We start from the raw sequence: 26,061 nt of genomic DNA, 5'->3' as shown, positions 1-26,061 counted from the left end.
CCATTGACCTCTCTATGCAGGGAGATTTCTATGTAGAACTCTCACTTTACATTATAAAGTTATTAGCCAAAGTAAAAAATAATATTTACTACGTGTCACTGCGCACTTTCTCCCATGATTCAACTTCTTTTGCACATTTTACACTTAACATCTAATGGATTAAAAAATAATTAAAACTTTTTTGGAAAATTTCCAGTTCTTACCTTATCTTTTCCCCTCCGCATTGCTACATATATTAATTGTTTTGTGCATACAAATACTGCAACAACTTTTGTTTTACATAGGCATAACCACTTATTAAGGCCTAGAGACCACTCAGGATAAGAGTTAAGAGAGTACAGTAGTAAATAGTCGTTAGTAATGGAAATTCAGTAAATTTGTTAACAAGTGGAACGGCTCATCAAGAACTTGTTTACATTGGACTTGAAGACAACCATATTTTAATCAGCTGAAAGGCAAGAAAACTTAAAGGTAGCATAATCACCGACAATTCTAGGAATTGCAAATTAACAAAATTAGCTTTTTCTTTATTCCTAGGTACACATTAATACGAACTTCTTACCAAGACTCAACTCTCTATACAAAACACTCTCGTGTTACTTTGGACTTCTAATAGCATTTTCCATTTACCTAGTTGATTTAAAAACTCATGCCGAATGTTTAAAATCTACGATTATGCTTTACGCTCTCGCGTTTATATATATATATATATATATATATATATATATACATATATATATATCTATATATATATATATATAAAAACGTGTGAGCGTAAAGTATAATCTTAGATTTGAAATATTCGACATGAGTTTTTAAACTCCGTTTAATTTTTTAAATGACATAATAAAAGAAAACTATAAGGTATTTGCCACTTCTCTTCCAATTTTTGGATTTTTGCTCATGTCCAAGTTTATTTCATTTCGTGGATTAATCGTTGCTATTTTTTCTCATGAGTTTAGGGTAAAATAAACTCACTGATTGATATAATAATAAGGTGATTGATTGTTACTAAACAGATACTGTCAAGAATTGTATGTTTCAACTGAATTTAATGAATAAACTGTAGATGGTCAAGATCATGAAATTTGGAATATAGACTTTTGTCATTTATCTATTATCTGCTCTGATATTATATTGAGCTTCGTAAATAAGGATTAGTATATATAAAAATGAAATATCAGTGAATAAAAAATATTTCTACAGAAATATATATATATATCTCATAAAAACTATATATACATATATATATATACACACATATTATGTGTGTGTGTTTTTATCTAAATATAAAATAAATAAAACACATATTTGCTCTGCAATAGTATTGAGCACTCTCTTCAAGTGATTACTAATTACTAGTTTTTACCAAATATATATATATATATATATATATATATATATATTGATAAAAATATAAATAGTTTTTTATGCGATTTTTGTGAAAGCTTCGTTTAGAAAGAGAAAAAAAACATCGCTTCTATTTTAACAGTAAACTCAAGTATTCGTTCATCATACTTCTCCAGCAGTTCATGTGCGACCTCTCCAAGTGGGGTCACAAATAATTTCGGGCGATCGATTTGACTGTTCCAATCGGTACTCGAAATCATTTTGAATATCTGACAATTATGCCGTAAGGTTGCAATAACTTTCTTCGGCTGTCAATATGTCTGACAACAATTTCGCCATTAACGTTCTAAAAAATCAAAGGATCTACTGGCATTTCTCTTCCGAGTGGAAATACTCGAGGGAAATCTATGTTAATATGCGGTGTGTAAGAGGTTCCATCTATCATTCGGTTGGACGGTTAGTCGGTTAGTTTGTCCAGCACGTCGTCCTTTGAATTATGTGTCATCAGCAAATGTACAGATTGAAAGAACGTATCTTTAGAATGCCACTTCCTTTTATGTAAATCGGCCCAGGCAAAGCATGAAGCCACATGATATATTGAACTTTAAAGACCTGTTTGGAAAATTATTTTTAATAACAATTTTTAGATTAACCTACTGTGACAATCAGGTTTTAGTAGGGTACATCTCAATTCCTGTTAAACCTGTCAAAAAGCAAAAAAAAATAAAAATAAAAATAAAAAATAAAAACAAAACAAGTGGAAATTTTCGAAGCCAGAAAATATGGCATCTTGTCAAATCTTGTCAAGTCTTGTCAAGTCTGCTGAGTAAGTTTAAGTAACTCTTAGCCAAATCTAATCAATGCTCATATTTAAAGCAATCATATATAATTCCAGGTTTATATTTTCCACAGGTAAAACACCAATGAAGTTTTAGCGAAGTTAACACAAGAGTTCTCAATACCAAAGTAGGGCAAGATATACTTTTTATTTGTTTTACATAAGCAATAATATGTCGCTACACAATAACTAATATGTTTCAGTCAGTTAGTTACAAGAAACTAGAGACCTCTTTACGAGATATTGCTTATATAAAAACAGACTATACATTATATTATACATTATATATTACGTACTAAACTTTTGTATGAGCAACATCGTCCGAAGCGATCTCTAGTTACTAATAACTAGCTTAGCTAAACATGTTCATGAATGGGTAGCGATATATTAATGCTTATGTAAAAAATAAAAAAAAGTATATAGATATATATATATGTGTGTGTGTGTGTATATGGAGAGAGAGATTAATAGATAGATAGATAGATAGATAGATAGGTACTCAAATCAAGTACGGTTAAAAAAATTAGCTTTAGTCTTCTCTATTCCTTTGAAAGTAATTTTTTTTCAAAGTAAGTTCTTCATTTTCAAAGACGTTGGCAATAGCGACGCCTTTTAAAGTACTGTCTTTCCTTTAGAAATAGTTTTTTGTCTTTTCTTGTTGAATAATTTTTTTATATATTGATTTTGAAGAAACCTCTGCTTATTTAATACAAGAGCAAGAGACAGCTTTTAATTTTAACTAATAAAAAATAACGTCCTTTACATTATTCATAAAATTTAACACAAGCAACAAGCTGTAATATAATTTTATTTATTTATTTACTAGCTAGCAGCCCTGCGTTGCTTAAACATGATATTTTTAATTTATGCAGATTACGTATATATGATTTTAGAATCAATCCTAGATTAATTATTAATATTAGGAAGAATAATTTTCCCGGTGGACTAATTCACTAATAAATAAAAATAATTAAAAAAATAAATAATGATAATGTCGTACATCGAATTCTGTCCGTGTTTCTTTACAATATCATGTAAGTTGATATTTAGAGTTGACGCTGAATACACTGAAAAAAGTCACTTCAGGTTAATGTTTAGTTTTAATATATGCAAATGGAAAAATAATTTTCAGCGATTTTAAATATTACCTCTAATTTTATCTTAAATTGAACTCATTAATAAGAAAATAAAATAAAATAAAATGGTAAGGTCAACCCCGGTTTGAGCAGAGAGTCATCTGGAGTCGAATGCTCTACCACTAAACTACACCTCTCGATTATAATTTATCTGTTTTTATTTTTTAAGAAGGAATGATTTGCTGAAATTTTATTATCTCCCTTAGCCGGTGTAACGTAAACTATTTCCTGTACAAATTCTTCTTTTTATCTATAAGAGAGAAAAACTATGTTTAAGATTGTTTTTGTTTTGTCGATTTCCTATACTTTTCGGGTCAATTTCTGTACAAAACTTATATAAGAACACTGCCAGATATATGAATTAGCTTTGTGTGAAATTTATAAAAGATAGGCTCAGCCGCTTCGGAATATATGATGAAGGAACTCATACACACTTGCACACAAAGTGGCTTTTATATAATAGTAGAGATTGATATTTTATAATTCTATTTACTTTTTAAATTACGTTGAACGAATATATTTATTTCTAACAGAACAGAATAATGGTTATAACAACGATAGGATATGTGTATTGATTTTAGTTCTACTCTTCGTTCAAACTCTTCGCCTTAACATTCACAGGCAACATGGATTAGAGCAAATACATTGAAGACATTGCTAAGGTTGCTGCCAAAAAGGTTGGCTCTCTGTAAGAAAATTACACATACCTTTATATCTTTATAAAGCCACTATTCGCCAAAAATTGGAGTATCTTTACCATATTATGACTACTGCATCTATTACTAGTCTTTGTCTCTCTGCAGGGTCCAAAGAATACTCTCCAATCTAATAAGCTCAGCACTATCGGCCAAACTCCAAACCCTGTCCTATCACAGCAATGTTGGATTCCTGTGCCTGTTTTACGAGTACTTTAATAACACTTCTGTACCTTCGACGTAAATAACGCCACATAATCCGACAAATAGATAAATCCCTCTCTGCAGTGTCAAGATATAAAGATGCTTATAACCATTTTACTCTAATTGTTTTTCTTTCGAACTGCTAGATTTTCGAATTCTCTTGGACTCCTGCTTCCCTGGCTGTATGGACATTTAGACATTTAAATATCATGTAAAAAGACGCTCTGTCGCTAGAATCCCTAGAGTGTCCCTGGAGTTGCACTGTGTTTTATCTGAGGCGAATAAGATTAAAAAAAAACCCAAGGCTATACGGAGGAGGAAAACAGTCAGCAGTAAAAGACTTCAACAAGCCTGCACTTCTTGGACGTAAGTCTTATGAAGTCGAGCTATTAAAATAGCGAAATTGTGAATACAACAACACAAATAAATCAAACGATCTTGACCAATGGAAGCAATGCATAGGTCAGACAATTATGAAGAACCCATGTCATGATTGATAGTACACAGAAAAATAAGAATGTTTTTGATAGAATGATTTCATTGTCATACGCAGTCATTTCGCGGCTTTCTAACAATTGATAATAAAATCGGTCAATTGGAAATTTTGAGAATGATCGCTTGTGCCGGATTCATTTTCCATGAAAATGGGGAACATGCGCAGAGACGCAGTACATAATCGTCACATGGAGGTGCAACAACAACAATAATAATACTACTAATATTAACTAGCAGATCCAGTGGAAATTCCACGGTAGTTGAAAAGGTTCTACAAACATTACAAATAATATAAATAAAAATAAAATAAAATAACGACGAATTTACAACAATACTTTTAGTAAATTCTTTTTTTTTTGCCTTTTAAAGCAAAAAAGAATACATTTTAAAAATTTACATTTTTACAATAAAAATTCACATTGCTTTCTGAACAATAGAAATTAATATAAATCATAACAAACAGAAGTCAATTCATTTGCACATTTTTTGAATTAAAAAAAAATCTATTAAAAAATTGACAATCTCTTCTTTTAAAAAAATATAATAAATAAAATAGCCGATTCGAAACTGAAAACAGGCAGCCATGTCTTTTTTGTTTGGAGAATCTTCGAAGGAAATGGTATTAAAGATTTTTACTTCATAAAGAGCGACTAAACGGGAAGGTAATTTGTTTCTTATTAATTAATTCATGTTTGCGATGATGATGGTATTTTCTGACACCGGACAAGTAAATTAATATGAAGAAGAAGAAGAAGAAGAAGAAGAAGAAAACGGAAAGAGGAAAAAGAAGGGGAAGAGTAAAAAATAAGCCGAGGATACGATGAATAGGAGGAGAACCGCGTAAAAGAATGAGGGGTAAAAAAGAAAAGAAAAAAGGAAAAACTATGAGAGAAAACGTAAGACGGCAAAGAAGACGAAAGAAAGAAAAGTTTACGAATAATTACAACAACAAAAACAGTTACAAGTTTAATGGACTGAATCCTAGGGCAAGCAATTGTCTGTTGGATAGTGCAACAGGAGGAGATGTCGGGGTCAGACCTCGAAATCCAATCACGTGTTATCAATGTCGGCGGCGAAGGTACATTGCTCGATTTTGTCCGAGAAACGAGCAAGGGGGTGAGATGTGAGCACCAATCTCATCCCCCAAACTGGTGTAAATGGCGCCTTGCCAATTGTTACGATTCTCATCAATGGACTACTGGTGGATACCGGATGCACGCAGTCATTGGTCCGCAAGTCATGTTGCAAGGAATGGATAGTTACTCCACTGTTCACAGCAGATTGAAGCACACTAAGCTGCTGTGTAGTAGGAATGGTGCAGTTTGACCTTGATGCAACACGGAACATAAGCATAGAAGTCCTAGTTGTGGATGGATACTTACTGGGATTTGATTTATTGCTTGGACTGGACGCAATGAAGCGACTGGGAAGTGTAGCTGTGTCTAGCGCAGGAGAGGTGACCTTTCCACATTTTAGCAAGGCCAATTTTGCTGCTATCACTATTACCGAGCCTGACTTCTCTGTCAAATATGACTAAGATACTCAGAAGTGGACTATATCGTGGAAGTGGGATGGCGACCAACCTCCACTTACATTGAGAAATAGACTTGCAGAGTATCCAGCGCCAACACCGATTGGTGATGTGATGTATACGATCGGGAATGCAGATGTGGATTGATAATGGTTGTTTACTGCCATATCACGAGGACGAACTTGCCCTCCCAAGGTCTAATTCCTCTCATGGCTGTTGTGCAATAATAAATAAACAAAAAGTGCGTCCCGTTATGGATTATCGGGAGCTAAATGAGTACGTGGATGTGCATTCTGCCAACGCGGATGTTTGCTTACAAAAATTGAGGGAATGGCGACAACAGGGACCAAACGTTGAGTGCTGGACCTACGCCGAGCCTAATTGCAAGTACATGTTGACAAATCACACAGTAAAATTAAGGGACAGCGATATTGTCTTACCCGCTTCGAATTCGGGCTGAACATTGCCCCTCTAATAATGCGGGCCATTGTTAATACCGTCCTCAGTCAGGATAAGAATATAAATGAGGCTACGTCCTTATATATTGATGACATTTTTGTGAATGAAAGCATATGCCAGTTCTATTGCTACAGGCGTGGTTGTGGAAAGCAACGGTTCTTATGCGGAGGACGAAAGCTGGCTCTGCGCAGTGCATGAAGACAAACACATAAATTTAGCTGAGCTTGATGCTGTGCAGCGAGGCGTCAACCTTGTATTACAGTGGAAAGCTAAAACTATACATTTGCAAACTGACTCTGCCTGTGTTTATCGGTGGATAACTGACATCTTGTCTGGACAGACGAGAGTACACACCAAAGAAGCCTCGGAAATGTTAATCTGGCGTCGCCTCTCCACGCTTCGATATTTGGTCTCGGAAAATGAACTAACAATCGGCGTGAGGCTCGTCAAGTCTCACGATAACAGAGCTGACCAATTTACCCGAGTATCACAGCGGTGGATAGATGAGATCCGTAAAGCAACAGAACCCAGAGAACTTGTGTGGCCGCAGAACACGAACACGACGCTTCAGATACAGACAATTCATCAGTCCAGTGAACATCCCGGTGTGAAAAGGACATAGTTCTTTGTAAAGTTGGTCAATCCAACAATAACTGAAACTACAGTGCGATCTTTGGTTGGGTATTGTAAAGAATGCCAATACAGAGATCCAGCTCCGGTGCATTGGAAGCCAGGTAGGCTTAACGTCACGGACACTTGGAGTAGGGTTGCTATGGATATAACCCATTTCGGTACTCATGTGTACTTGACATTGATAAATTGTGGTCCCAGCCGTTTTGCCATTTGGAGGCAGCTGTACCGACAGTATTCGGCTAACGTCATTAAGGAGTTGCAGAGTATATTCTGCGAAAGGGAGCCGCCGACCGAATTGCTCACAGATAATGGTGCAGCGTTTTGTGGAAAGACAATTGCTGATTTTACACAAATGTGGGGTGTGCACATTCGATTTCGGTGTGCCAACGTACCCCCCGGAAACGGTATAATCGATCGATCCCATCGCACTATAAAACACGATCTTGGAGGCAGTGTACTGGTACAATGTCACGGCTAAAGATGACAAGACAGCCATGGCAGCACCTTCGAATATGCTATACAATTTTAGGATCCGTATCAAAGGTATCTATGAAGTGAGGCTGCCCGAGATCGCAGTGGCTAATCTGTACAAGGAAGGGGATGCGGCTTGGGTGAAGAATCCGCGGGGAAGATGCACAACACAGTTCGGTACAGGAACAGTGACAAAAATAGTCAACACTCAATATCAGTTGATGGAACACCACGCCACATAAAAGATGTACGCCCAGCATGCCGACATGACGTTATAATCAATGATGAACTTAATTCATCAGATGACGAAGACCCACTGCTGTACGAACGAAGAAGATGATCATGGAAGCTCTTAAGAAGATAATGAGGATCCAAGGCAGGACGAGTTTAATGATCCGGCAAACGAAGGAACCACTGAGGAAGTTTCTTAATCTGTGCCATTAAGGCGAAGTACTCGGATGAAACGGCCTTCCCAGCATTGTCATATGTGTGATCTCGAGATCAGGGAGGAGTGTGACAAGCATGCGCAAAAGCGCACAAAATATGAGTTGTGCGCGATACTCGCATTACCGCGACAACTGCTCGACGGCTATAAAAAGTCAAGCTGAAACAAAGATTGCGGGTCGTTTCTTTTTTTTGGGGGGGGGGATCGGTCGACGGTTTAAAAGAACTTGATGTTGAAGAGTGCGACGTTTGCAAGAAGACAGAAGTCGAAAGAACTGATTCGTTCAACTTTGAAAAGAATTTCTCGCGTGTATATCGCTTAACACAAATTACTTAGCTTTCTCCCCCCTTTTGCTGCGACAGACAGTTCTGATAAGTGAAGAATGTGTGGTTTAACTCTTGAAACAGTCTCGCACATTCTTAGTGCGTGTTCTACACTTGCTCAAAAAGAGTACAAATGTCGACATGACAAAGTATTAAATATGCATTGGAGTTTTTTTCCAAAAGTTTGGAATCAAAGTGACTGACAAATGGTCTTAAATTCATCCAGAAACAGTAGTGAAAAATGACGTTAAGATTCTCTGGGATTTCATGATTCAGTGTGACCGAGAGATCTCACAGAAAACTGGATATTATGGTTGTGAATAAAAAGACCAATACATGCCAAATTATTGATGCGGCTTGCCAAAACGATATCAACTAAGCAGAAAGAAAACGATAGTGGAGCCAGATATTAGAAGAGCGACGGAATCATGATAGAAATGCCGATTAGCTGAAAAAACATAAAAAAGGATCACAGCAATTCAAAGAAGGGACGGAATAGAGAATCAGTAAAAAACACTCAAAACAATCCATTCGAAAATGCTGGTGAGCACCAGGCCGTGATAGAATACACGCTACTGGTTTAAAAAATTCACATACTACATGAAAGACTAATTCAGAACCTGAAAAGATTTATTTATGAAACATACATACCAGAATAGGTAGCTAAATTACGAACGACACTGGTGCAAAAAGACACAGAAAAAGGAGACATTTCCAGTAACCACCGGCAAATAACATGTTTACCTACAATGTGGAAAATACTAACACCGCAACTAAAGGAACAAATTTATCATTCCTTCAAAAATGCGGACTACTCACAGAGGAACAGAGAGTGTATCAGAAAGGAAGGAGAGCAACACATTTTCAATAAAAAAAATGGGAAAAGAAACAGCTACACAGACGATTCATAAAGATTACAAAAGATGAGACTAACGAAAACACTTGGAAATGGCTACAAAAAAGGAAGTATAAATAGAGAAACTGGATCCCTAATAACAGCCGTACAAGATAACGCGATAAGAACCAACTACATCAAAGTAAGGATCAACAAAGCCCAGGAAAACAGCAAATGTAGATTCTGTGGACAAAGAAACGAAACAATAAATCGCATAATAAGTGAATGCACCAAACTAGCCAAAATTGGATATAATAACACGCACGATCAAATGCAATATAACTTATGCAGACAATGGTCTTGAACACCCAGACAAATTGTACAAGCGAAAATCGGCAGGCATATTGTAAAACTAAAACCACAGGATTCTATGGGTCATGGATATACAAACGGATAAACTCATCCAAGCAAGAAGACCATATATCATAATAGTCAACAATAAGGAAACATCTTGCAAGATGGTGGATTTTGCCGTTTCAGCAGACCACAGATTGAAGATCAAGGAGACAGAGATACGAAGTAACCACAGGGAGTCAGCCTGAGAGCTGAAAGAGATCTAGAAGATTAAGAAAGTTAATATAACACCACTAATAGTAGGAGCACTAGAAACAATACCGAAAAAAAACTTTAAAAAATGAATGGGAGAGATTGGAATCAGATGAACTGCTTAGAAGGAACAACACATAACAATAATGAAAACAGCAGAAATATTAAGGAAAACTCTTGAATGTCGAGACTAATACATGAATTACAGACACAAACTGGACACACAGAAAAAAAACTGCTACAGATGTAAAACACAAATTAACATCACATGAAATCATGAAAACTGAAACAATTTAATTGTAAGATGCCACCTTTTCTTTTGTTTTTCTTTCTGTGTGTCACCATACACTGACACCACAGCAAATATGTGAGAAGGGTCAAGAAAGATAGAAAAACCGAGGAGAGAAAGCACTAGCCATCCCCTAGGACCTTGGAAGGCTTATTGACACCCAAATTCCAAACTGCCAACGAGAAATCAATGGTAAGCGGCTGTTGCGAAAACGCAAATTCTTTTGCAAATGCTATCAAATGAAGTGGAGAGTACTGAAAATCTGTGGAGACTTGTTGTCACTCTAAATCCATAGAACAACACAAGTTTGATGATGGCTTGTGTGACTACTTCTAGTGATTAAATAATAATGAAAGACCGAACAGCAATAATAACAACGAAAAAATAAAGTAAATAAAGGATACAAAGGACAAAGGAAGTTAAAAATGCTAATATATATAGCAACAAAAACGAAAAGAAAAAAAAGAAAACAGGAACACATAGACAAGAAGAATAAAAACGTTGACAAGAAAGAAAAAAGAAAAAAAGACGCAGCAACCGAAGAGGCGATAATATACAAAATATGAAAATCAGTTTAATAGATAAGTGACTTAATAATAAAAATTATTTACGAATGGGAAATTGCACAATTCACATTAATTACCGAACATGTCTTACCTTAAAAAGTATTCTTCAAACAAACTCCTTCACAATATGCTGCAGTAAAATAAAATGACAGAAGAAACTTTAATGATTTGCATAAGAAAATTTCTTATCATATATGATACCTCAATATATATATATACATATATATATATATATTGAGTAAAATGATTCATAATTTATAATTAAAAATGGGTTTCAAAAGAAAGAACAAACAAAATCAATAAATTGTACGATCGTTTCGGAAACGATGTTTTTATTGAGGGACAATATGTCTTGAACAATACTTTTATCATTTGACTTTATAAAACAAAGTTTGTTAATTTCATAACCTGCCAATGAATAGATTGCCTAAGATACTTACGGGCTTTAAAGGCCGGCGAATAAATGATATAACTGTCTTACTTACTAAAACGCTAGTTTTATTTTTGGTGTCTTTAAACCCCCACCCACTCTTTTTGATGATGAGGAGACTTTTTTTTATAAAATCAAATGATAAAATTATTGTTCAAGACCTATTGTCTATCTCGATAAAAACATCGTTTCCGAAACGATCGTACAATTTATTGATTTGGTTTGTTCTTCCTGTTTAAACCGATTTTCAATTATAAATTATGAATCATTTTACTCTATATTAAAATAGCTGTAGGATATCTATGCCTATCGAGCTTATTATATATCTCCATTACAACGAACACTGTTTTCTTTTAATTGTATTAATGCATTTACTAATATATTTAAATAAACCGCGCACTTTGGACTGTTGTTCTAATTCCCTTAATATATATATATATATATATATATATATATATATATATATACCAAGTTAAAGGTATTCAAGAAATAAATGAATTAAAATGAGATTATTAAGAGTGCTCAATAAAACAAAAAGCAATATATAATATTTTTATTTATATAGACAAATATTATATAGTCACTACACTGAACATGCTAATGTTTTGGGCAATTGGTTTACTAAAACCGCAAAAGTCACTCATTCGGCGACACAATAAAGATTATGTGCCACTAAAGGCAGCTGGTTTTCAAATACTTGTAATATTTGTCTATATAATTAATATTATATATATATATATATATATATATATATATATACATATATATATATATATATATATATATATATATAGAGCCATGGTAAAAATTATGGAGCACTAATGAAAAATCGAAATTATTATTCAAACTTATATTTCAAGGTTAAAGTGAAGTAAACATTAATAAATCAATTTTAAAAACAATCAATATTTAGCATGTCCTCATTTTGCCTTTATAAAAGCTTTTATTGATTTTTGCATATAATTGGCTAAATTGCTGCAAATGGTAGGATCTATTTTGTGCCACGATTCATGAAATTTGGCCTCTAATTTTTTTTAATGAATATTTGTGCATTCTCACTCTTTTTCCTAGATGGGAAAACAAAGTTTCAATGGAATCTAGGTCTGGGGATTGAGGAGTCCACTTCACTACTGTAATTCCTTTTTTTTCAAACCAACCAATTGAAACCGTTGACGTATGGCATGGGGCATTTTCTTGTTGGAAAATTACATCATTTAGCATGTTATTATTAAACATTTTAGTAAAAAAAAACTTTGGTAAACTTGGTCCAGCATGTTAGTATAAATTGTGGATCTCATTCTGCCCTCACATATGTACAACAGTCCAGTGCCTGAGGAAGGCATGTAGCACCAAATCACTACCCTTCCTCTAAATTTAACAGTTGGAACCATGCAATCAGGAGCAAATGCCTCTCCTTCCTCATGGTGAAAATAAACCGCTCCAGAGGTGCCAAAACTCTGATTAAAACAATGAGAATTTGCTACAATTTTTAATAGATGCTATGAATGTGTATTCACATAAAAATTTCAATTGTTGTTTCAAAGTTTAAGAAATATAAACCGTTAATTTCCTTCAAAGTTACTTTAGTCAGACCAAACAATTTTGGTCCAATCATCAGGTCGTCAATTTTCATGTTTTGTTTTTTTGCAAATTCGAGTCGTGTTTCTTGTTGGCCTGAGACAAGTAGGGCATCTTCCTTGATTTGCATCCTTTTAACCCAACTTCTAATAACACTTTTCTCACTGTTTGAGCAGAAATGTTTTTGTTTGCATCCTCCCCTAAGTTCAATAGCAGGCCATGAAGAACTTTTTCCTATCTTCAAGAGATGTTATTTTCTGTTTTTGAAATACTTTGTTTCCTTGTAACTTTTAATCGTTTTTAAACTCCCTTCCTTGAATATTCCATCTTCCTGGTAATTTCAACTTGTGCACATCCTTCACTAGATTAAGCAACAATGTGTTTCTTTTAATCTATGAAAAGCTTCTTTGGTGGTATGTTCGATTAAATATGCTATCATAGCACTAGCAGTAATCATATATTACCTGAAAAATAAGAAACAACTTTCAGTATGAAAATGAACCATTTCAGATTGTTGGAAGGAATTTAGTATGGAACTCAGGTAAAACCCTTGAAAAATGCTTTAACGAAAATAAATATAACAGTCTACTATGAAATATTTTGTATTTGCTTTCAACTGTTCATTGTACAATACTAAACGTACAAATGCGTAGGTTTAAACTATTATCTATGTTTTTTATAGGTGTCCCATAATTTTGACAAGAACTATATATATATATATATATATATATATATATATATATATATATATATACTGTGTAAGCAAAATCAAGACTTTAAAAAAGTTGTTGATGGCAACAAAAGTGTATTTCATTTTACGTTACAATTGTTTCCATGTCCAGTCGACAATTTCAAACATTATATCGTTTGAAAATTTTCAAAAACCCACCTCTGTTATTAATCATTTATGCTGCTCATATATTCAAAGCCAGAGTTTTAATTCGTGTGTTGTATTCTTGGGTATCTAAATAAAATAGCATATATCCTCTAATTATTATTATTCTGACAGCAAAAGCACTCAACAGCTACAAATGTGTTTCACACCGATGAGAAGATGTCTACACCCTACAGTTATGGGTAAAAACATTTAGAACAAGGATTAAAGTAGGTAAATGAATAAACCAGCATGAATTCTATAAACTTAAGGTGTCGATAACAAAATCAATTATATTAATTTCCAGTCCTCAAATTGCTAATTTAATTTTTTAATAATAATTGCCAGTTTATTGGTAAGTTATTTTATTGATTTGAAGAAGGTATCACTTATTTCACCATCAATACTGCTACAACTGAATACAAAAAATACTCACCGTTATGGAAAACATTCCATTCTTAGATGAGCTATATACTTTATTTATATTTCTTACCCGGTTTAGAATAATAGAAACTATATTCGCATGTTAGATTTGGATCCTTCATTTAGATTATAACATTTAACTATTTACCTCTACATTAAAATTTAATTCTAGCATCCGATGAGCCTTATTGTAAAAAGTTATACTTCAGTTACATTTAAGGCGTGATAGCAGAAATCTATCTCTGTGAACACATTCCTGTATGGCATCTAGTCTTTTATTCAAAATGTCCTCTTTAGAATTCACTATGTAGAAGGCTTCCAATAAACATAGATTGCACCTTTTGATTTCGCGGGACTGTACTTCCTTCCCCTGACCACTACTGACCATTTTAATTCAAAATCTTCATTATTTCTATTAAGTTCCATTACTCAATTACCTAATGCAGTTGTATTCCTCTTTTTGTTTTTATTTTTAATTCTGATTCTTGTACCCATCCCTCTGCTATCGTTAACGCCATACCTATTGGTTTCTATCTCAGGTTCGTTAATGCAAGGTTGTTACGGCCATATTATAAATATAGAAATAAAAATTAAAAAAAATATTTTCATAAAAACTTAATTATGGGAAATAAAGAAACAGCGAAATCTAATTTCTGTTAAGGGTATTTTTCCTTTTTCTTTCTTTCTCTTCAAAAATGCTCTATTGTCAAAAGTGTTTTTTTTTCATAAAGTCTGAAGAAATGCTGGTTATTGAAAAATTTTCATACGATATGTTTGAAATTGTTCGACTGGACATGGAAACAATAGTAACGTAAAATGAAATACACTTTTTGTTGCCATCAACACCTTTTTTGAAGTCTTGATGTTGCTCTCACGGTATATTAATGCTGAATCATGAAATATGATTATTTTGTAGCTTACTCTTTAAGTCAACTCTTTTTGGCTTAAAACTTATTGGTATATGAAAATTTACTGGATTACACGAACTCAGTATATTATATACAAGTATATATATATATATATATATATATATATATATATATATATATATATATATGACTACTTCATTTAATCACAAATTAATATACGAAAGTATAAATTTATGCGTAAACTTAAGTATTTACTTCATCAGTGCTCAATACGTAGGTAGAGCTAAGTAGTAAGTTATAAGTTATAAGATATATATGGCAATTAAGCTACACAGAATATTCTGCGTTTCATCCACGCTATAATTCATCAAGCTGAAACGCGGAATATTCTGTGTACATTAACTACATATATATATATATATATATATATATATATATATATATATATATGTGTGTGTGTGTGTGTGTGTTTGTGTGTGTGTGTGTGCTGTCTAGCAAAACCATAGAAGCGACAACCAAGCATGATAAAATCAAGCAATACTCATCCGAAAGTAGCAAGACTGAAGCAACCTGCGAGGACACTATTTATACAAATGTAGAAAATTTGGGTATAATTTATTGGTTTTAAAATATACGTTCTTTTTTTAGCAATTCTAATAAAATTCTAACCATAGTATATAATTATAATCTTCAAAAAACGCGCTCATCTGAGCATTTCAATATTCAATGTGGCTACGAATATAGACATGTCAATATATATATATATAATTTTTATTATACATACAGTATTTGTTACATGTGTGCATACATGTTTTAATGAAATCCCAATTCAAATATAACACCTCATCGTACCCAAAAAGAATCGATATTGAAACGGCAGTCAAATTTGCATTGGTTTTATAAGATATTTGAAAGTGGTTAACGTTATGGAAGAAACTGGATATTTTGTGAATGTAAGTAGTAGGGCTTTTTGGAGGAAAGATTAGTAAAGGAAGGGAGTAAGAGTGAGGAATGAAGGGGAAGTACGATTACGTATGGTTAAGCCGTCGCAGCAGAGATGTATTGGAGGTTATTTATTGGCCTAAGATTTCGCTTTGATCTGAAATAATATTATATTCTTTTATCGTCCATATATATCTATATGTTAGGATACGTTTTTTCCTTTCTGGTGGCGACTTCATTTTCCTATTTACAAGTTTTTATTTATTCATTTATATATTGTTTTTTATTCTATTTCTCGCCTTATTATCCGTTCATTCGTTTATAGTTTTTTAATCCTTTCTTTCTTTCTTTTTTGTTTTATAAGATATTTGTCCATGTAGTCAAATTAACAATTAGTTGAATGAATATATGGGCTCATCACATTTGTCGTGCATTACGCACTCCTATAATCACTGGCGTTTCATTGGATTTATATCTAGGTAACCTATGGATGCAACCATTATATATATATATATATATATATATATATATATATATATATATATATATATAGTAAGTTATAAAATGTATATGGCTATAACTTACTAACTAGCTCTACCTACGTATCGAGCACTGGCGTTTCATTGGATTTATATCTAGGTAACCTATGGATGCAACCATTATATATATATATATATATATATATATATATAGTAAGTTATAAAATGTATATGGCTGTAACTTACTAACTAGCTCTACCTAAGTATCGAGCACTTTTGAAGTAAATACTAAAAGTTTACGCATAAATCTATACTTTCGTATATTACTTTTATGTGATTAAATTAAGTAGTTATATATATATATATATATATATATATATATCAGAATAATGAGATGAATTAGATCACAAGCTACACAGAATAGATCACAATTATTGAAATTTTTTTATAAAGTATTTTTAGGAGGTAATATTTTTATATAAAACAGTCTCAGCCAAATAAAAATTGTTTAATATTCTAGATAGATCAAATTTAAAATTTATTGTTTTTTATATATTTAAATTGCATTCAAATAAATTAAATTTTCAGACACAAAAATGTATTATTTGAACAAAGAATACAATATTCAAAGTAATTTATTTAATCCATTGATTTTTCATTTAGGCTCATCTTTTAAGAGGAAAGTCATTAGCAAAATATTAAATCTGATTTGCTATTCAGCGCATATAAAAAATATATTTAAAATTAACTATTTTTAAGAGGCATAGAGTAAGAAATTTTGGGTTGAAGCAAAAGAAGGATATGATAGTACCCGAATTTAATAGTAATCTTTGATTAGAATAGGGATGATGTTATTAGATTTCAAATTTATTGAAGAAATCCCCATTTAAGTTTAATTTCAATTCATTTAAATATAGCATCTAAGGTAATAGGGATAATATTTCGGGAAGCGAAAATTTTAGATTTATTTCTGCCTCATTTTTGGCTGGTGTAGTGTCCATAATAAGAGCGCATAGAAATACGTTCGTCTTTATAAAGTAAAATCCAATCGTTCAAAATTAATATTCTAATCAGCTAAATTAGTTGATAAAGACGTTGAATCTCTACAGTTCCAGATGAACATTGTCTGAAGATAGTGGTTTCAATCCCACCCAAAGCGTGCAAGAGGTTAATTGGCCAAAATGTGGTGAGACGATAACAACTACGGATGGCAGTGATGGCTGAGAATGCAGTTAGGAGATTCGAAGTTCCTATCCGTCGCGGTTACCACGAAGGCCAGAGGAATTAGTTGGCCGAAACGTTGTGAATAAACAAACCAATAAAAGATGAAAAACAACAACTAATAAACATGAGACTAGTAGTCCGAAATAAAAAGAAATTAATATTAATAGACAGTACTCTGCTTTTGCAGTTGACGTTATTTATACAGGTCTTATTTTGGGGAGAGGTCTGAGTTTTTTTACTTTCATGTTATTGAGAGATAATTGTTTGCGCTAAATCCGACATAGTTTAGTATGATATTTTATGGAGTTTTTGTTTAATAATATACTATACTTATGCAGGTATTTCAAGGATTTTTTTTACTATTTTGAAAAATGCTTTATGTATATTGGCTTTTACGTTCATGCTAAAAGGGGGATTGAACCATATCAATTTCTTGCGTCTTAGTCGTCCTATTTTTCTTAGTTTGAGGTTAGAATTTCTATTAGTTTTTGCATCTTTGTGGATTGGATTGTTTTTGCTTGGAATAGATGGTATTATATTATTATTACGCTTTTTTAGAATCATATTATAGGTAATTACTCATTATAACTTTTAACCATAAGGTCTTTTTTGTTGTATTCTATATTATCGTATATCTTGATTTTTTTATAGTATAATGTTTAAAACTTTAAACATTCGTAAAAACCTTTTTCATCATTTGATAGATTTGAGATCCTTTTATAGATGACTGGCCTTATTGCATTAATTATAGGTTTTGGATAATTCGATTGCTTATGCGCATAAAATAGATTTAAATTAGGTTTATGGTAAGAGGACTAAGATTCAGAATTTAAATTCAGGGAAATATTAAAGAAATTCGATGTTATCTTATTTGGGTCAACTTCAATGGATAGGCCGTAATTTCTGAAAAAAAAATCGTGTAGTTTCTTGATGGTATTGTTGTACTGTCTTAGCCTGGCTGGTATGACAAATAATGTGTAATCTCTGTAAATCCCTCTCTTGAAAAGCGATCAACATAAAGTTCAAAAGCTTACTCGGAAAAATACTTATTTGCGCAAAATTTAAATGCTATATTCGTTTTCAGCATATCCGAAAAAATATAGAAACAAGATTTTAAAAGTAGGTTTTGTGATAGTCTACCAGGCGACAATTACCAAATAAACACTACTGCTAAAAACATAACAGACGCCGCCCCCACCCTCAAAAAGGTGACTATAAAGATTGTGTGCCCATTTTAAGTTAAATTATTATAGAAAAATGATATCAACATTTTAAAACTATAATTTTTCATCTTGGAAACTTCTCTGAAATTTTAAACGTTATTTTCGTTTCAGCAGCCTAAAAAACCTGTTAAAGTGATAATTTTAAAGGGTTTTTTTGTGGATGAACAGATACTGTACCTTTACCAATGTTTTAATCAGTCATTTGCTTTCCAGCTTTTACATATAAATTACAAAATATTTGATATTTCCCCCAAATCTCTGGTCTTTATAGAGAGGAGACTTGCTGTTATGGTTTTAAATTATCTGAAACAACAGCAAGAGGAGACTTGATTCCAAATATTTCTCATATGTTATATCTCCCTCCGTTTTTATATATAAGGTAAATTTCACAGTGTATAAGGATTATTTGATACTGGAGATATTCATAATCGTATCCTATTTCAAAAGGAGGGGAAATATAACACATAAGAAATATTTGAAATCAAGTCTCCCCTTGCTGTTATTTCAGAGGATTTGAAACCATAGTATCAAGTTTTAGTCTTCCCTCCATCAAGACCAGAGGTTTTGGGTATATATATATATATATATATATATATATATATATATATATATATATATATATATGTAAAAGAGATTTAGAAGGCTGTCACAATGCGAGGAATGAATTCTAGTCGCTGTTGGTAAGAGGAGACGAGAACAAGTGGCGATTTACAAATCAATAAGTACATATATATATATATATTTATTTTTATTTTTTTTATTTTTTTATATATATATTTATTCAGTTGTATGGTAAAATGTCTTACTTGTAGTCATGCGACGTATTCCATTATTAATTTCGGAAAAATTTTCCCTTTTCAAATGGTGTGCGTAACAGGTCGATTCAAAGCATGCTGGATGAATGGCCGGAAGTTATGTAGCTATATGAGGCCTCGGGCCAAATGTGAGTAGGGGGTTTATGTATGGTATGATTAGGTGATTAACATGTTTATAAATTTGCTATTTTTATTTGTCTTTATTTTTATTTTATTTATTTATTTATTTATTTGTTTTTTTTTTTGGTTTATAACTTGTTTTAGCGTGAGCTTTTTTTCTTATTCTCTGTTATGTTGTCTTTATCATTATTACTATTATTTATTTATTTATTTATTTTTTTCTGCTGATGTGTGGGTGTCTCTGCTTTTTTGAGTAACTTAAGTCGCTGCTGGACTGTGTAGTGGTAACTGTTGGGTGGGTAACCACTACAACCATAACCCATTAGAACAGATATACCACTGCACACAGCTCACAGCCCACCCCACATTCCAAACAGGACATTACCACAACCTTCTCCCATATAAATAATATGAAAAAAAAAGAATAATAATAATAATAATAATATTAATAATAAATAAATAAATAAAATAGCAATAACATACTATAAGAAACTTAATAAATAAAACAGCAGTATATATTTAAAAAAAAGTAAAAATAAGTAATAATAATAATAATTAATTAATATTAAAAGTTACTGAAGTAATACAAACCAACTAAAACTAAAATATATAACTCTACGTACGGCTCCCACCTAACACTTACCATTACAACCATAACCCATTAGAAAAGATACACCACTGCACACAGGTCACAGCCCGCCTCACATTCCAAACAGGACATTACCACAACCTCCTCCCATATAAATAATACAAAATAAATAAATAAATAAATAAATAAATAAAATAACAATAATATACTAAAGAAACTTAATAAATAAAACAGCAGTATATATTTAATTAAAAAAAAATTAAAATTAAAGGTTACTGAAGTAATACAAACCAACAAAAATCCAAAGTTAATACAAACCAACTAAAATTAAAAGTTAGCCGAAGTAATACAAACCAATTAGAATAAAAAAACATAAATAAATATAAAAATCTTCTACCACCAACGAATATAAACAAATTAACAACTCCCAAGGAATGTCACCCTTATTCCCCTTCCCTTCCACTCGCCTATCTTCCCACCCCCAGCAACACTAACCTAAAGACCCAGCTACCGACCCCGACCCCGACCCCCTCCGCTTTCACAGCCCGCCCCTACAGTAGCCGACCGGACACAGTCCAGCAGTGACTTAAATGACCCAAAAAGCAGAGACACCCACATATCAGCAGAAAAAATAAATAATAGTAATAATGATAAAGACAACATAACAGAGAACAAGAAAAAAAGCTCACGCTAAAACAAGTTATAAACAAAAAAAACAACAACAAATAAATAAATAAATAAAATAAAAATAAAGACAAATAAAAATAGCAAATTTATAAACATGTTAATCACCTAATCATACAATGCATAAATCCCTACTCACATTTGGCCCGAGGCTTCACATAGCTACACAACTTCCGGCCATTCATCTAGCATGCTTTGAATCGACCCGTTACGCACACCATTTGAAAAGGGAAAATTTTTCCGAAATTAATAATGGAATACGTCGCATGACTACAAGTAAGACATTTCACCATACAACTGAATATATATATATATATATATATATATATATATATATATATATATATATATATATGTACTTATTGATTTGTAAATCGCCACTTGTTCTCGTCTCCTCTTACCAACAGCGATTAGAATTCATTCCTCGCATTGTGACAGCCTTCTAAATCTCTTTTACATACCTATCCCACACAATGCTTCAAGCAAACTACGTATAAATCCTATATATATATATATATATATATATATATATATATATATATACATACATATATATATATATAAAGAATACTAGCATATATATAAAAAGAATATAGTAGCATATATATATATATATATATATATATATATATATATATATAAACACGCATACACAGGCACATACACACACACATATATATATATATATATATATATATATAGATGTATAACTAAATGATATTTGCATAATGAACCCTGTGGATATATAAACTTTAACTGTATTTTTGGTAATGTATCTATTTCTCTTTATAAAGTTAGCTCTTCACACACACACACACACACACACACACACACACACACACACACACACACACACATATATATATACACACACATACACACACATATTATTTTTAGCTATCTGCATAAAATTTTATGTAAATAATCATATCTATTTGTCTATCTCTCTCCCTCTGTCTCTCTCTCTGTCTCTCTCTCTCTCTCTCTCTCTCTCTATATATATATATATATATATATATATATATATATATATATATATATATATATATATATTTAAAAGAGTGTAGCCATCAACAATTGTGGGTTTTTTTTAAAGGTTTTCATCATATTTTTATTTTAAAATATTTTTATAACGCGTTTCGAGCTTAGGGTGTGCTCTCTTCAGATATTTTCGTAAAAAGTTTTTCTTTAAAATGGGAGTTTGTGGATATGCCTCCGCTGATATTAAATATGTTTTTCATAGTGGTGACTGGTGCGATGCGTGTGTTCAGTGTTTAGACATTCTGTCTCCAGCTGTAAGTGTTTCACTGTGACCGGTCAAAGTTAGTTTCAAAGAGTGTTTTTTAGTCCATATGGTGAAGGTTTTTATGGCTTCTTTAGGGTTCTTTTTTATTTATTAAAGACTTTCTTTCCCCATGTATAGCATTTTAAAGAAAAACTTTTTACGAAAATATCTGAAGAGAGCACACCCTAAGCTCGAAACGCGTTATAAAAATATTTTAAAATAAAAATATGATGAAAACCTTTAAAAAAACCCCACAATTGTTGATGGCTACACTCTTTTAAATATACATTTTTTCTCTCGTTGGAACTACACAACCATCACTTTAAATATATATATATATATATATATATTATTTTATACTTACAGACATGACAGTTCATGTGTTCGCAATCATTAGTTTAGGAAGTGAAAATAACTGCGGGTCAGGAAATCCGAACCCAGCGACAAAGTCACTCTTGATTCCATATTCTTAGACTTGACCCCCGGCCACAAGCAATTTACACAACCAATAAGGGAAATTAAACACTTAAAGTACTAAACGCAAGCATAACATACTAAGCAAATAGAGCATACTTCAACCGAAAGTCGGAAGAAACAAACCTTTACTTTTGATTTGTGCTAAACTAACCACACAGATAATGTTTGAAATGTCTGCAGATTACAGCATAACCCATTTCTGTGCTTCCAAATGCTACGCAAATTATTTTTTTATAAACAAACAGATTGAGCACTGTAAATAACGGCAAATATTTATATAAATAGACATCGTGCATATCATTTACGACCGCTTCTGTTGTAGCCTTGTGGAAATAGTTGCCGGATGTCAACTAGATGGTTGAAGGTTCGACCTCACCCTAGAGAATTGCGCTACTTTATTCTTACTGAAGAATTTGATTACAGCGAAACAGTCTGTTCATGACTAAACAATATCAGCCTTTTTCTCTTGCACTGATTCTCACATTGACGTATATATTCCCGACCAATCCGATAATCAGCTAAATCACACCTCTTCACTGTTGAAGTCCTTAGGAACTTGATGGATTTTTACTCAATTAGCTTCTTTACTCGATCTGCTAGACCTTGAATTTTTCCTTCTCTTCTCTATTTTCCTTACTGTATGAGCATTGAAAGTTTTTAACAAACATATCCCTACACAACTCCCTACTTATGATTCCACTTTAGATATGCATCCAGATTAACGTCTTAGTTGTCAATGTGCATTATTCTGGGATGCATAAATTTAAAATAAAACAGAAGATATAGATTTCATAACAAACAAATCTAAACGAGTCAGGAACAAAGCAACATCAAATACAAAATATATCATGTAATTTCTACGTTTTAAAATAGCACATTTCTTTCCAGCTATGATGATGGAAAGAATAATTTTTCAAAGCAATGTTAAATTCTTTTCCGTGTAGTAATAATAAGAGATGAACAAAACAAGTTTAAATTCACATCAAAGAGAGAAAGCATACACACATTTAGAAATATGATTTAAAGTAGGTTTATCTCTTGAAAAAAAGCATCAACAAAATATTTGCATTTTAAATCTACGTAACAAATCAAACAGATTTTCCTATACTCAACTGTATTATGATTTTTTTTTACCTACTTTCACCCGAAACAAGGCGCGTTCCCATTTAGTCGTTAATGGCATCTATTTGGCCTCAGATCTCAAAGAGGATTGTAAGAAGTTAGATAGAGAGATACTCGTAAGCATAACATTCATACTTCTGCATATCAGTATATCCAGTGTAGCAAGAAACAAGGAGGGAGTTCCAAAGTCTGCAATCCGAAGGAAAGAAACTATTAGAGTAGAAAACTTTCCGGCATCTATAAATCGCATCGTGAAAGATTGGTTGAGATTACGTGGATTGAAGGAGTGAAAGTTCTATTAGTTTATCAGAGCATATTCCATTAAACTCTTTGTAAATCAGACAGAGGGATGCAGTATTGCGGCTACGGCATAGGGATTGCAGCTTGGCTGATACTGCAGGATCTATTAGATCAGAGAATAATGGTAGGTGTGACAACAATACTCCATGTTTGGGATAATGATAACTTTGTGGAGGTACAGGATACTATCAGATGCAGGTAATTTTGTAGCACGATAGCGAAAGCCTACTTTCTTTACAATAGCCTTGGGAGTGTGTCAATGTATTTTTCCAACTTATGTCAAACTGAAGGGTATGAACGATGAGTTCTCATGGAGAGTTCTATTAAACTAGAAGAATAGTCCAAACAGTTTTACACCAAGTTTGAGTCCTCTTACGAAGATTTAAATGTAGACATAATAATAATAAACCTAATGTTTAATATCTTTATCAGATTTTAATTAAAATCCATTGCAGGTTTTTAATCAACACTCAATCAATCAATCAATCCAAAATTTCCCCGCTATACAACGAGCTTGAATTTGTTTGCAAAGGCTATCAAGAAGGATAACCTGTTTGCCCGGCGCTTTTCTCCAAACTCGACGTTAGACCCAACAAACAACCCTTTCCCACATTTCTCTTTGCAGACAAAAAACACACTAGCTTATCTGAAAATCAATATTTCCTATTTTCATGGTATAATTATAGCCCTAGAAATTTCAAAAGCGTGCCCCTGATCATGAAACAGTATATTAAAAAAAAAACTCGGCTGAGATTGTTCCAGTTTTCTCCAAACTCTTCAACCTTACCTTATGGTTTACTGAATCTTGCTATTCTAACTGCTGAAAAATGGCTTCTGTGGTTCCAGTTTTCAAGAATTCTGTCGAAAAAACCAATACGCTCAATTATCATTAGTCTCCTACCCCCTTCGCCAAGAGCTATGGGCTCTTAATCAACTAATCACTAGTCCACCAACTCATACATACAAATCTTCTTTCTAAACTCAGTATGGATTTAGGCAAGACACTTCTACTGCAAATATTCTAACTGTAATCTCTGAACGTATATATCATGCACTGAACAAGAAGAGGAGACTAAGGGAGTAGCACTAAATATATCTAAGACCTTTGATAACATCAGGTACGATCGTCGTCTCAGTAAAATTATATTATGTGGTATTACTGAATGAATACTAAGCAAAATCAAATCCTTCCCAGATAAGAGAAAAACCCAGGTCGTTTTCGATGGTCATATGATATATTCGATGATATAAATGCGGGCGTGCAACAAGATCGATACTTGGACGTTTATTATTCTTTATATTCATAAATCAACTCCTTGATCAAATTGTCTCTAAGATGGATATATTTACTGGTGATATTACGCACTTATAACAGAGAGGGGAAAACGAATAGACCCACATCTAAGAAAATGTCTGAAACCCTAGAGTAAGACCTCAAAGGGAATGAAAACGTAAACGGATGGTAAGACTAAGCTTTTCGTCTTTTAGTAATTTAAAGAAACTTTTCAACTATCGATAGACATGGCAAATAATATGTTACCTGATAGATCATCGTCCAACCACTTGTGCATAAAAATCAACATGAATCGAAACAATACATTAATACCATTTCCAAGGCTGCTGTATAGAAGTTGCCTCTCTTTACAGTGCTAGAAAATTATTCACATCTGAGATTATGGTGAGTATGTAATATAACATCTCTGTGTCTGTTTTACAAGTATATCAATGGAATGTGCTCTTACGAATTCGAT

The 26,061-nt window shown here is 32.5% G+C and overlaps 1 long non-coding RNA gene across 1 annotated transcript in view; it reads right to left on the bottom strand.

Moving 5' to 3' along the window:
- LOC145256111 (uncharacterized) overlaps nucleotides 1-26,061 on the bottom strand; it is a 634,969-nt gene that overhangs the window by 278,325 nt on the left and 330,583 nt on the right. The window contains exon 2 of the long non-coding RNA XR_013863937.1: nucleotides 10,968-11,006. This is a non-coding gene — a long non-coding RNA (uncharacterized LOC145256111). The remainder of the gene's footprint in view (nucleotides 1-10,967; nucleotides 11,007-26,061) is intronic.

Source organism: Euprymna scolopes, chromosome 32 (genome assembly GCF_053919585.1).
Source record: "Euprymna scolopes isolate OS-2025 chromosome 32, ASM5391958v1, whole genome shotgun sequence".
Taxonomy (NCBI): domain Eukaryota; kingdom Metazoa; phylum Mollusca; class Cephalopoda; order Sepiida; family Sepiolidae; genus Euprymna; species Euprymna scolopes.
The sequence above is the reverse complement of the archived record's forward strand: the minus strand, read 5'-3'. Positions and strand labels throughout refer to the sequence as shown.